Source organism: Odocoileus virginianus, chromosome X (genome assembly GCF_023699985.2).
Source record: "Odocoileus virginianus isolate 20LAN1187 ecotype Illinois chromosome X, Ovbor_1.2, whole genome shotgun sequence".
Lineage (NCBI taxonomy): Eukaryota > Metazoa > Chordata > Mammalia > Artiodactyla > Cervidae > Odocoileus > Odocoileus virginianus.
The window spans coordinates 14,473,968-14,485,614 of record NC_069708.1 but is presented as its reverse complement, the minus strand read 5'-3'; the positions used below and the strand labels follow the sequence as shown (position 1 = coordinate 14,485,614).

Here is an 11,647-nt window from a genome sequence, read left to right as displayed (position 1 = left end):
CCTTTCTCCTCCTGCCCTCAATCTTTCCCAGCATCAGGGTCGTTTGCAATGAATTGGCTCTTCACATCTGGCGCACAAAGTATTGGAGTTTCAGCTTCAGCATCAGTCTTTCCAATGAATGTTTAGGGTTGATTTCCTTTAGGATTGACTGGTTTGATCTCTTTGGCGTCCAAAGGACTCGCAAGAGTCTTCTCCAGCACCACAATTCAAAAGCATCAATCCTTCAGCACTCAGCCTTCTTTATGGTCCAACTCTCACATCAGTACATGATTAATGGAAAAACCATAGCTTTAACTATACAGACCTCTGTCAGTAAGTGATGTCTCTGCTTTTTAATATACTGTCTATGTTTGTCATAGCTTTTCTTCCAAGGAGTAAGCATCTTTTAATTTCATGGCTAGAGTCATCATCCACGGTGATTTTGGAGCCCCCCAAAATAAAATCTGCTCACTTCTACTTTTTCCCCTTCTATTTGCCATGAAGTGATGGGACTGCATGCCATTTTCTTCATTTTTTGAATGCTGAGTTTTAAGCCAGCTTTTTCACTCTCCTCTTTCACCCTCATCAAGAGGCTCTTAAGTTCCTCTTTGTTTTCTGCCATTAGAGTGGTATCTGAGCTTATTCTTAATTCTCCCGGCAATCTTGATTCCAACTTGTGATTCATCCAGCCTGGAATTTCACATGACATACTTTGCATAGAAGTTAAATAAGCAAGGTGACAATATACAGCCTTGACAGCCTCCTTTCCCAATTTTGAACCAGTCCATTGTTCCATGTCCAGTTCTAACTGTTGCTTCTTGACCTGCATACAGGTTTCTCAGGAGGCAGGTAAGGTAGTCTGGTATTTCCATCTCTAAGAATTTTCCATGGTTTGTTGTGATCCACACAGTCAAAGGCTTTCACACAGTCAATGAAGCACAAGTAATTTTTTTTTTAATTCCCTTGCTTTTTTGATGATCCAACAGATGTTGGCAATTTGATCTCTGGTTCCTCTGCCTTTTCTAAATCCAGCTTGTACATTTGGAAATTCTTGGCTGACATATTGTTGAAGCCTAGCTTGAAGGATTTTGAGCATCACCCTGCTAGCGTGTGAAATGAGTGCAAATGTACAGTACTCTGAACATTCTTTGGCATTGTCTTTCTTTTGGATTGGAATGAAAACTGACGTTTTCCAGTTCTGTGGCTATTGCTGAATTTTCCAAATTTTCTGGCATACTGAGTGCAGTACTTTCACAGCATGATCTTTTAGGATATGAAATAGCTCAGCCAGAATTCCATCAACTCCACTAGCTTTGTTCATAGTTATGCTTCCCAAGGCCCACTTGACTTCACACTCCATGATGTCTGGCTCCAGGCAACTGACCACACCATCATGGTTATCTGGGTCATAACGACCTTTTTTGTACAGTTCTTCTGTGTATTCCTGCTTCCTCTTCTTCATCTCTTCTGCTTCCGTTATGTCCTTGCTGTTTCTGTAATTTTTTGTTCCCATTTTTGCATGAAATGTTCCTTTGGTATCTCCAATTTTCTTGAAGAGATCGCTAGTCTTTCCCATTCTAATGTTCTCCTCTATTTCTTTGGACTGTTCACTTAAGAAAGCTTTCTTATCTCGCCTTGCTATTCTCTGGAACTCTGCATACCTTGATCAAAAACATTAATCTACACATTCAAAAAGTTCAATGAACTGCAAACAGAAGGGAAAAAATCCACACTGAGATACGTCATAGTCAAAGTGCTGAAAGCCAAAAAAAGAGAGAGAGAGAGAAAATATAAAGTAACAAGATAAAAACAATCCATCATATACAATGGGGAAGGGACTCAATAGTTTAACACCAAAAAGCCCATGGTGAAAGCCCAGAAAGCAGTAGAGTGAAATGCTCAAAGTTGTTGTTTAGTCAATAAGTCATGTCCAATTCTTTTGTGATTCCATGGACTGTAGCCCTCAGACTACACTGTCCATGGGATTTCCCAGGCAGGAATACTGGAGTGAGTTGTCATTCTTTCCCCAGGGGATCTTCCTGACTTAGGGATTGAATCCTCACCTTCTGCACTGACAGGGGAATTCTTTACCACTGAGCCACCAGGAAAGCCCATACTTGAGGTACTGGAAGAAGAAAAAAATCAACCAAGAATCCCATATCCGGCAAAACTATATTTCAAAAATGAATGTAAAATAAAGACACTGCCAGATAAAGATGATTTGCCTTATAAAGAATACTAAAGGAAATTCTTCAGGCTGAAAAGAAATGGTACTAGACAGTAATTCATAGCCACACAAAGAAATAAAGAGCATGAGTAAAGGTAATTATGTAGTTCAATAAAAGAGATAGTATAAAGAGAGTTCTCTTTTCTTCTCAGCATATTTAAAAAAGAATTGCATAAAGAATAGTTATAATTGGAGGAATATAGCATATAAAGAAGCAATATATATGACAATAATATCGCAAAGGGGGGGAGAGGGGATAGAGCTATATTGGAGCAGTTTCTATATTTTACTGAAATGAAGTTAGAATTATCTAAAATAGATTGCTTTTAGTTAAGAAGCATATTGTAATTCCTCCAGAAGAACCACTAAGGAAACCACTCCAAAAATATAATTAAAAACAAAAAACAAAGGCATTTAAAGAGTACACCAGAAAAAAATTAATACAAAAAAAGTAGTAAAGAAGGAATACAGGAACAAAAAGACATGATACGCAGGGAATCAATAAAAATTGAGAGATATGATACAAATACATAAAAACCTACATTAAAAATAAATTATTATGTGCACTTTGTCATCACATACACAAAAATGGCAATGAGATGGAAAAGATTAGCCTGGCCCCTGTGCAAGGATGATACACAAATTCATAGTGTTCCATATTTTTTTGAGTGAAAAGCCTAATCCTGAATTATTACATAATGCATGGTTCTCTTTACATAACATTTTCGAAATGACAAAATTTTAGAAATAGAGGTCAGGTTAGTGTCTGCCAAAGGTCAGGGAGGGGCAAGGGTTGTGGTGGCAGGGAAGTAGGAGTGATTATAAGAAAGCAACAGGAGCAATCTTGCGGTGTTGGAACTGCTCAGTACCTTAGCAGGTGATGAAATTGTATAGCACTTAATAAAAACCCACAACCTTCCACTCCACGCCCTACACACACATACAAAATGAGTATAAATAAAACTAGGAAAATCTGACTAAGAGCTGTGGATCTTATCAATGTCAATATCCAGGTTATATTATTACAACTTAGTTTTGCAAAATGCTGTGCTGTGCTGTACTTAGTCACTCAGCTGTGTCCAACTCTTTGCAACCCCATGGACTGCAGCCTCTAGACTCTTATGTCCATGGGGATTCTCCAGGCAAGAATACAGGAGAAGGTTGACATGCCCTCCTCCAGGGGATCTTCCCAGCCCAGGGATCGAACCCAGGTCTCCCACATTGCAGGCGGGTTCTTTACCGTCTGAGTCACAAGGGAAGCCCAAGAACACTGGAATGGGTAGTTTATCCCTTCTCCAGGGGATTTTTCCAACCCAGGAATCGAACCAGGGTTTCCTACACTGCAAGCGGATTTTTTACCAGCTGAGCTACCAGGGAAGCCCTTGCCAAATGCTACCATTGGAGAAAACTAGGCAAAGTGTACCAGGGACCACACTGTATTATTTCTTAGACCTCCATGTGTCAATGCAATGTTACAGAGAAATGAAAACCTTTTAAACAAATGGCACTGGGACAACTGGATATCCATATGGAAAAAGATTAATTTAGATGCTTTCCTCATATTATCCATGAAAAATTAACTCACAATACAAATTTAAGAGCTAAAAGTATAAAACTTTCAGAAGAAAATACAGGAAAAGATCTTTATGACCTTGAGTAAGGCCAGGAATTCTTAACTACCACATCAAAAATACAATCAATAGAAGAAAAATGATAAATTGCACTTTATAAAAATGTAAAACTTTGCTTTTCAAAAAGTACGTTTAAGAAAATTAAAAGACAAACCACAAACTGAGATCAAATATTGGACAAATTATATATCTGATAAAAGATTTGTACCCAGAGTATATATATAGAACTCTTACAACACAACAACAAAAGACAAACAATCCAGTTAAATTTTTGGCAAAAGTTTTGAACAAATGTTTCAGGAAAGAAATATATAAATAACTGATAATATGTACAGAGACGCTCAAAGTCATTATTCATTAGTGAAATTCAAATTATAACTACAATGAGCTACCATTTCACACCCACTATAATGGGCTATCATTGGAAAAAAATAGACAGTAGTAAGAGTTGGCAAGGATGTACAGAAACTAGACTCTTACTTTGCCAATGGGAATTTAAAATGGTAAAAATACTTTGGAAGAGAGTTTGGCAATTTCTTTAAAAGTCTGAACATAATTTTAGCATATGACCCATCATTCTACTTTTGATTGTTTATACAAGAGAAATAAAAACATATATCCATACAGTGACTTGTACGTGCATGTTCACGGCACCATTATTCATAGTGGGCAAAAGGTGGAAGCAATAAAATATCTATCAACTAGGAATGGAAAAACAAGTGCACATCCACACACTAGAACCCTATCAGGTAATAAAAATTAATGAAGTACTTATACATGCTACAATGTGGCTGAATTTCAAAAAACATTATGTTAAGTGAAAGAAGCCAGACCCAAAAGACCACACACTGTATGATTTCCTTCTAATGAAATATCCAGAAGAGGCAAATCTATAAATACAGAAAGTTATATTAACGGTTGCCTGGGAAGGGTTACAGATGGACATGAGGGGGTCTTTTGAGGGTGATGGAAATGTTCTAAAACTAGATTGTGGTGATGGCTAGTCAACTCTGTAAAATCAACAATCATTGCACTGTTCATTCAAGAATCACTGAATTGTATACTTGTGTTAACTCAGAGTATGTAAATTGTGCTTTAATAAATGTTTCAAAAAATTAACACAACCATTACCAAAAAATTCTAGCCCTAAATAAATGACGAATAAACGTGTTAAGCACCCCTAGAACAATGTAATGCAAATGAGTTTACTAGAAGCACAGCCTGAAGAAATTAATTGCTAGCAGCAGAAAGCTAACTTCAACAAGTAGACCTTACAAGAAGCAAGAGGGGCACAGCCCTGCACTTCCCACACCAGGAGGCTTTGGGAAGGGTGCAACCCTATCCAATCACTGCATCTATTACTTTTAATTTTATTCCTTTGGGAAAGGTAAATAGAAATCAAAGTACAATTTATGCTCTTCTGAAAATCCTAAGAATTATTTCTTAGTGAGGATGTCTTGATCTTCAAACAAGTGATTCAAAATAGGATATCAGACACCATTTCAGATAGAAGACCAACAGTGAATATGGAGGCTTAAGAACCCAACTCCTTAAGGAGAACCCAAACTTATTTACTACACTGGGAAAAGGCTCATATGACTCATTTTAATCACACTCTCCTGCCACACACCCTCATGACAAATTAACAACCAACTTTCTTAGATAATCATAACAATTGCTATTTCTTGTGTGTCAGGCATTGTAGTCAAGGCTTTAATCCTCTCAACAAACATAACCCTTTGAGTCAGAATCTATCTTTATTCCTACTTTATAGATGAGGAATCTGAGACTCAAAGAGTATATAAAACTTTCCCATAGTTAGGCAGCTGATAATTATGGAGCTGAGATTCTTCTCCATAAGCCTTCTAACTACAGAGGCCACATTTTCAGCCCCTACACTCTAAGGCAGTGTTTCTCAAACTTTCTTTTTAACCACAAATTGGAGTAAAACATACATTCTACATCATAACCCAGGACATACAAGTTTATCTACAAATGAAGCTTCATGAAACAATACTTAACCTTATTATGCATATTGCACACTGACATTTTTATTCTATTTATCTTGTTTTTCTCTTTAATATCTTGGTCAATAGCACTAAATCCATTTCATGACATATTAATGGATCACCACTCACAATTTAAAAAAACATTACTACTTATAAAACCTGTAAATGTCACATTTAAGATGAGACTCTAGAGAAACTTTGAAGACCTCTGTAGACCAGTCCATCAAAGTCAAGTGCCAGCCAGCCTGATCATGCCCTCGCTCTCCAATTATTCACCTGCCAGAAGAAGGAGGAAGAGAAAGCTAAAAGCCTGCCCAAGTGGGTCACCCAGTGAGTGACCCCTACTCAAGTGTTCATTAGCCAGAACCTGGCCCTGGGGATGGTGGGAAAAAAGAGAAGCAATCCATTTGACTGAATAAAGTGTGCCATAAGAGAATCCTTAGCAATATATCCAGAAAATAAGAGATTCTAAGAAAAATCTCATGTTTTCCGAGGACATGATTAGGCCATTATCAGATTCACCTTGCCTTAATACCTCCTCAAGATACTTTATGGGGGCCCGTGAGATCTCGGATCGGGCACATTCTAGCATTCAAACTTTCTACCTGCATCAAGAACATAAAACTCTGATCCTAAATTTAGAAACACACAAAACCCTTTCTGTTCAACTTATAATTAAAAGCATGTAGATTTTATTTGAACAGCTTCACCAAGTGAATATGTTTCAAAAATAATTTCCTGCCTACACATTTTGACTATATTAAAATGAAAATATAACCTTAGATTTTGGGTTTTTTTTTTCTGGTTTGTTCCCTGTATCATTCTTGTATTTTATCTTGTGCTTATCTGAGGACAGTTCTGTTCTTTTCTACTAATCTTGGTAATCCTAGCAGACTTCCCCACAATTCATTTCTCTACAAAGTTGCCTCTATTTGCTTAGATTGTTCTGCCGAGGTAAGCACTTGGACCGATCAAAAATGTGAAGAGGGGATTAGGGAAGCCCATATCAAAGGTCTTAAACTTTTGTGTTCTCAATTCTTTTCTTGATCAGGGAGATTATTTTGGAAGAGTTATCTCTGTCTACTTAAGAAGAGAGAGACCTGGCATTGTGGAGATTCTGTTATTTGAGGTTTGTTAAGTATTACTCCTTTTCTTCCGTCTTTAACCACTGCATTCCAAAGAGGACGCCTTTATAAAGCCCCTGCTTCAAAGTAGACTTTAAAGATGCAGATGTCTGCGGCATAGCTTAGATCTAACATTTCTAAATCAGAACTTCTGACTGCCAGCCACCACCCCCACTCCAGTGGCTTCTCCCCACCCTTTTTGAATGATCAGGAAAAAAGTCACCCCTTCCTCCCACTCACTTCAGCCAAAAACGTAGAGGCCATGCTTCATTCCTTTCCATCCATCACCAATCCCCACATACAATCCATTAGCAAGTCCTAGTGCTGTGCTTCCAAAATAGATCTCCAACCTATCTACTTTTCCCCATCTCCCTGCTCATAAGGCAATGTCTTCTCCCACTGGAACTGTTGCAATAGCCACTGAACTGACATCTTTGTGTGTGGTCTTCCCCACTCTGATGCATTCTTGACCCAGAAGATAGAATATCTTACAAAAAATTAAAGCAGGCCATGTCCTCCCCCTGTTTAAAATCCTACATAGATCTCATCGCAGTTAGAATAATATCCTTGTTCTACAAGTTTCTGTACAGGTTAGCCCTTGGACACCTCTCCTGACTAATCTTGTCTACTACACTTGAGTCACACTGGCTTTCTTATTCATCTTCAAATGCAACAGGCTCATTACCACCAAAAGGTATTTGCAATTAACTGTTTCCACTGCCTAGAACATTGTTCCCTCAGATCTTCATGGGGCTAACTCCCTTCTGGTCTCAGCTCAAATACCAACTCTTCAGAAAAGCCTTCCATGACTTCCTTAACTAATGCTGCTCACTCACCCACTATCTACCACGTGATCTTGTTCCATTTTCTTCATAGTTTTTACCATTACTTGAAATAGTTCTTGCTTATTTATTGTCTGTCTCCTCCATTAGAGTGCAGTTCCATGGGAGCAGGGACCATGGTCCTGCTCATTCACTGCTGTACCGCACTACCTGTGAGAGTGTGCGGCACCTAGAGGACACTTAATTAATAGTCAGTGACTGAACTGGCGTGCCACACTAATTCTGACTTCCATTTGTACATTGACTAATGTACAAATAATATAAACTATCAATCAAATGTTTCAAGTAAGCTATTTTCCAATGCCCTCCTTTATAACATCAAGGATATTAAAACTATGAAAATCTAACTCTGAGGGATTAATTCTACCCTTGTCAACTCTGGCTCATTTATACTTCTTCTCATAATTTGGGGATTTTTAAAAAAAAAAAAACACTGAGTAATTACCAAAATCACGCACAATGCTAACTACAGGTATATCACCAGATCGGAATCTTAAGCTTTCACTTTTGCTAACGACTGGTGAAAATTGTATACTCAACACAGCCAAACACTAGTTGCAATTATATACATTTTAAGACTTTGTTTATTTATTTATTTTAATATTGTACAATCAAACAGAGGGCTGGTAATAATTTCCTGTTACTTAGAAGGAGCTTTATACCAAATAGGAAAGTTGATTTTCTTTTTCTTTCTTTTTTTAAGAAACTCTAAATAAGAATTACATGGAAGAAAGCTGTACTATTCAAATATAAGACTTAACTATGGGGTGGAGAGGAACAGAGAGCTGATTTTTCCTCCATGTTTTAAAAAAAAAAAGTGGGAATTTCTTTGAAATTCACAGCACATAATCTACAGCATGAAAATACTAGCAGCCAGTTCTTCAGAGCCAGAACAGCTCCAGTAGGGCATCTGTTTCAATTACAAACCAGTTTTGACTTAGTCATGAACATTCAGGAAGTTATTAAAATTGAAACCATTGAATATAGGAGTTAGAAGGAAACTTGGCACTCAAGTTGTTCACTTTCATCAATTTATACATGAGGTCACTGCAGCCAGGCCATGTCAAGTGGCTTGTCCCATGTTTCACAATCAGTTAAGTGGCCAGGTTAGAACTCACAATCAAGTTTCCTGGCCCACTGATTCTGAGAGATGCATTTTGTCATCTATCCAATTGTCTATCCAACTGCCCTTCTCCATTCCCTACTTCCCTATAAAAAAAAAAGAAAAGAAAGAAAAGAAAATCCTGATTGTTCAAGAATCAGGCAGAGATTCTGTGATTGCAGAGAGGAAAGTCTCCTTCCTTAGCCACAGGAAATAAGTTGTTATTCATGCCCTTTAGTCAGTAATGATCTATGATGGGCCTGTGAGCTATTTCTGGCTGAAAGTGAAAGTGTCTGTCTCTCAGTTGGTTGCGACTCTTTGTGACCCCAAGGACTGTAGCCTGCCAGCTTCCTCTGTCTGTGGGATTCTCCAGGCAAGAATACTGGAGTGGGAAGTCATTCCCTTCTCCAGGGGATCTTCCCAACCCAGACACAGAACCCAGGTCTCTCGAATTGCAAGCAGATTCTTTATCTAAATGACAGTCTTCTGGTAAAGTGTCACTTCCCCCACCCTCCCCAAAAATAGAGACTCAGAAGGCAAAAAAGAAAATTCACCTTCAACTTTCTTTCTGCCTTGAACTCATGTGACACCCAGAGATGCTGTAGTTCTTTTTCAGTCTTAAGGCAATAAGTCAATAGACTAAGCATAGCAAAAATAGAAAAAGGACCAGGGTTGCTGAAACAATAGTGTTTGCCCGTTTCCTGACTTCTCAATAAGGGAGTAAAAACTAATTCCCTATTTCTTTAAGCCACTGTTGTCCCATTTTCTATTGCTTGCCACAAGACACATTCCTAATATGGTGACTTCTAAATTGTGATCTTAGGAGCTATACGAGGTTTGTTGATCTCTCTCAAGGATCAAGGAAAGTGGAGGGATGAAGAGAGACTGAGAGAAAAATGTGCAATTACAAGTATCTACCCCCTACTTGAAGCTGAGTAGCCCTTTCCATCAGATTCACTTATTGAACTTTCATAAAAGCTTTCGCTGAAACAGAATATCCATGGTCTAGAATCATTTTGAGAACCATTACAGCACACTATGCAGGCTTATGCTTTCAATAAAATGAAACCACAAATAAAATTCCCCAGGGGAGCTCAACAGGCAAATTAGTCCCCTGGAGACTTCTTTGGTAAAGAGATGAACCATCCTTTTATATAGAAATATGGATTTCACATGTAGGTTCACTTAGAATGGAATAAACTTATCATCTCCCTCACTAGGTGCCTTGAAATTGGCCTCTGAAACTACATTGATTTCCTTGTTCCTTCAATTCCATCCATTGGTTTGTCCTCTGATATTGTCAAGCAGATGTAATGATAAACATTGCCAATCACGACTGCTGTCAACACCCCTCTTAGGACTAGAGGGTGGAGAATGGTTATTAGCCTGTACTGAGGGAATTGAGTTTTCCTGTCCACTGGAGAGCTGAGGGCAGGGGCATTGTTTGGGAACACCTGGACAGGTCACTGACTCCAGTTTGTCCTCTGGGATAAGAATATGATCCTTGCTAGGGCTGATAATTCATGAACCAGGAAAAGTCTGATCTATACAAATCTTTTCTTAAATAGGAGTTCATTGATTACTGATGGAAGTTCTTCCAGAAGGATGACATGAGCCTTGAGGAGAATGTTCCTAGCACATGCATGTTCATCACAGTTGGGAATCCAGTTGGGAAGGGAAAAAAACTGGAACAGCTATAGTGCATCTGTTTATGCTGTGAACTCCCTTGCTTTAAAGCCTGTATCCTTGGTTTAATTAATGGGAAAGTTCAAGCACGTACATGCATATCAGGTACCTCTTATGACCATCTCACATCCTCCCAGCCCACCTTTTACCCCATATGTTGCTATAGCAACCAGTTTTATACAAGTATAATTTGACAGTACCTTAACTCAGCTCTCTGGGTGTCTGGCTATCTGAGCCAGAATCTGTCTGAGGCTACAATATGGGATCCCATCAAGACGTACACATGGGTAGAGCCAGAAGTAAGAGAGAGCCAATATCCCATGGGGCAGCCCCTGACAAATAGGAGATGGGAGCTGGTGAATTTATCTTCTGTCCTGAAAACACACAATTCCAAGGTACAATGACACAGCAACTTAGAAGATATCAGCAGGCCTATGCCCTAAAAACCCACAACAGTGACCAACTCAACAGTGCAAACTGGGATGGCTTTCCCTCCTTCCCTGTTTTACTCTTCCCAGTCTCTGACTCCTGCTTCTTGGGATCAGTTCCTAAAACAAACTACCTGTATCCAAGTTCTGGTCTCAAGATCTGCTCTCTAGGTAGAGGAACCTATCCCACCAATATGCGACCCACATGGACTGCTGCAACCTCCATCACTCCAAGAAATGCTAGGCCTAGGAGAGCAGGGTTTCCTAGCATCCACGTCATCTGAGCTGTAATTAAGGAGACACATCCTTCTGCCAAAGGGACATTGTAGTGGTTTTAAAACATAGCCACCAATTATTTCATGCTCTTTCCATATACAGGTGGGGTTTATCATTATTCCCTTAAACATAGTGGTAGTGTTGTATAAGTCACTCAGTCATGTCTGACTCTGTGACCCCATGGACTGTAGCCCACCAGGTTTCTCTGTTCATGGAATTCTCCAGGCAAGAATACTGGAGTGGGTAGCCATGCCCTTCTCTAGGGGGTCTTCCCGACTCAGGGATTGAACCTGCCATCTCTAGTGTGTCCTGCATTGCAGGCAGATTCTTGAATATCCAAGCC

The 11,647-nt window shown here is 38.9% G+C and overlaps 1 non-coding gene across 1 annotated transcript; it reads left to right on the top strand.

The window, feature by feature from the left end:
* The first annotated feature begins 2,767 nt into the window (after positions 1–2,767).
* LOC139033184 (U6 spliceosomal RNA) lies at positions 2,768–2,872 on the top strand. Its single transcript, XR_011485813.1, has one exon. It is a non-coding gene; the product is annotated as a U6 spliceosomal RNA (small nuclear RNA).
* Positions 2,873–11,647: the final 8,775 nt, after the last annotated feature.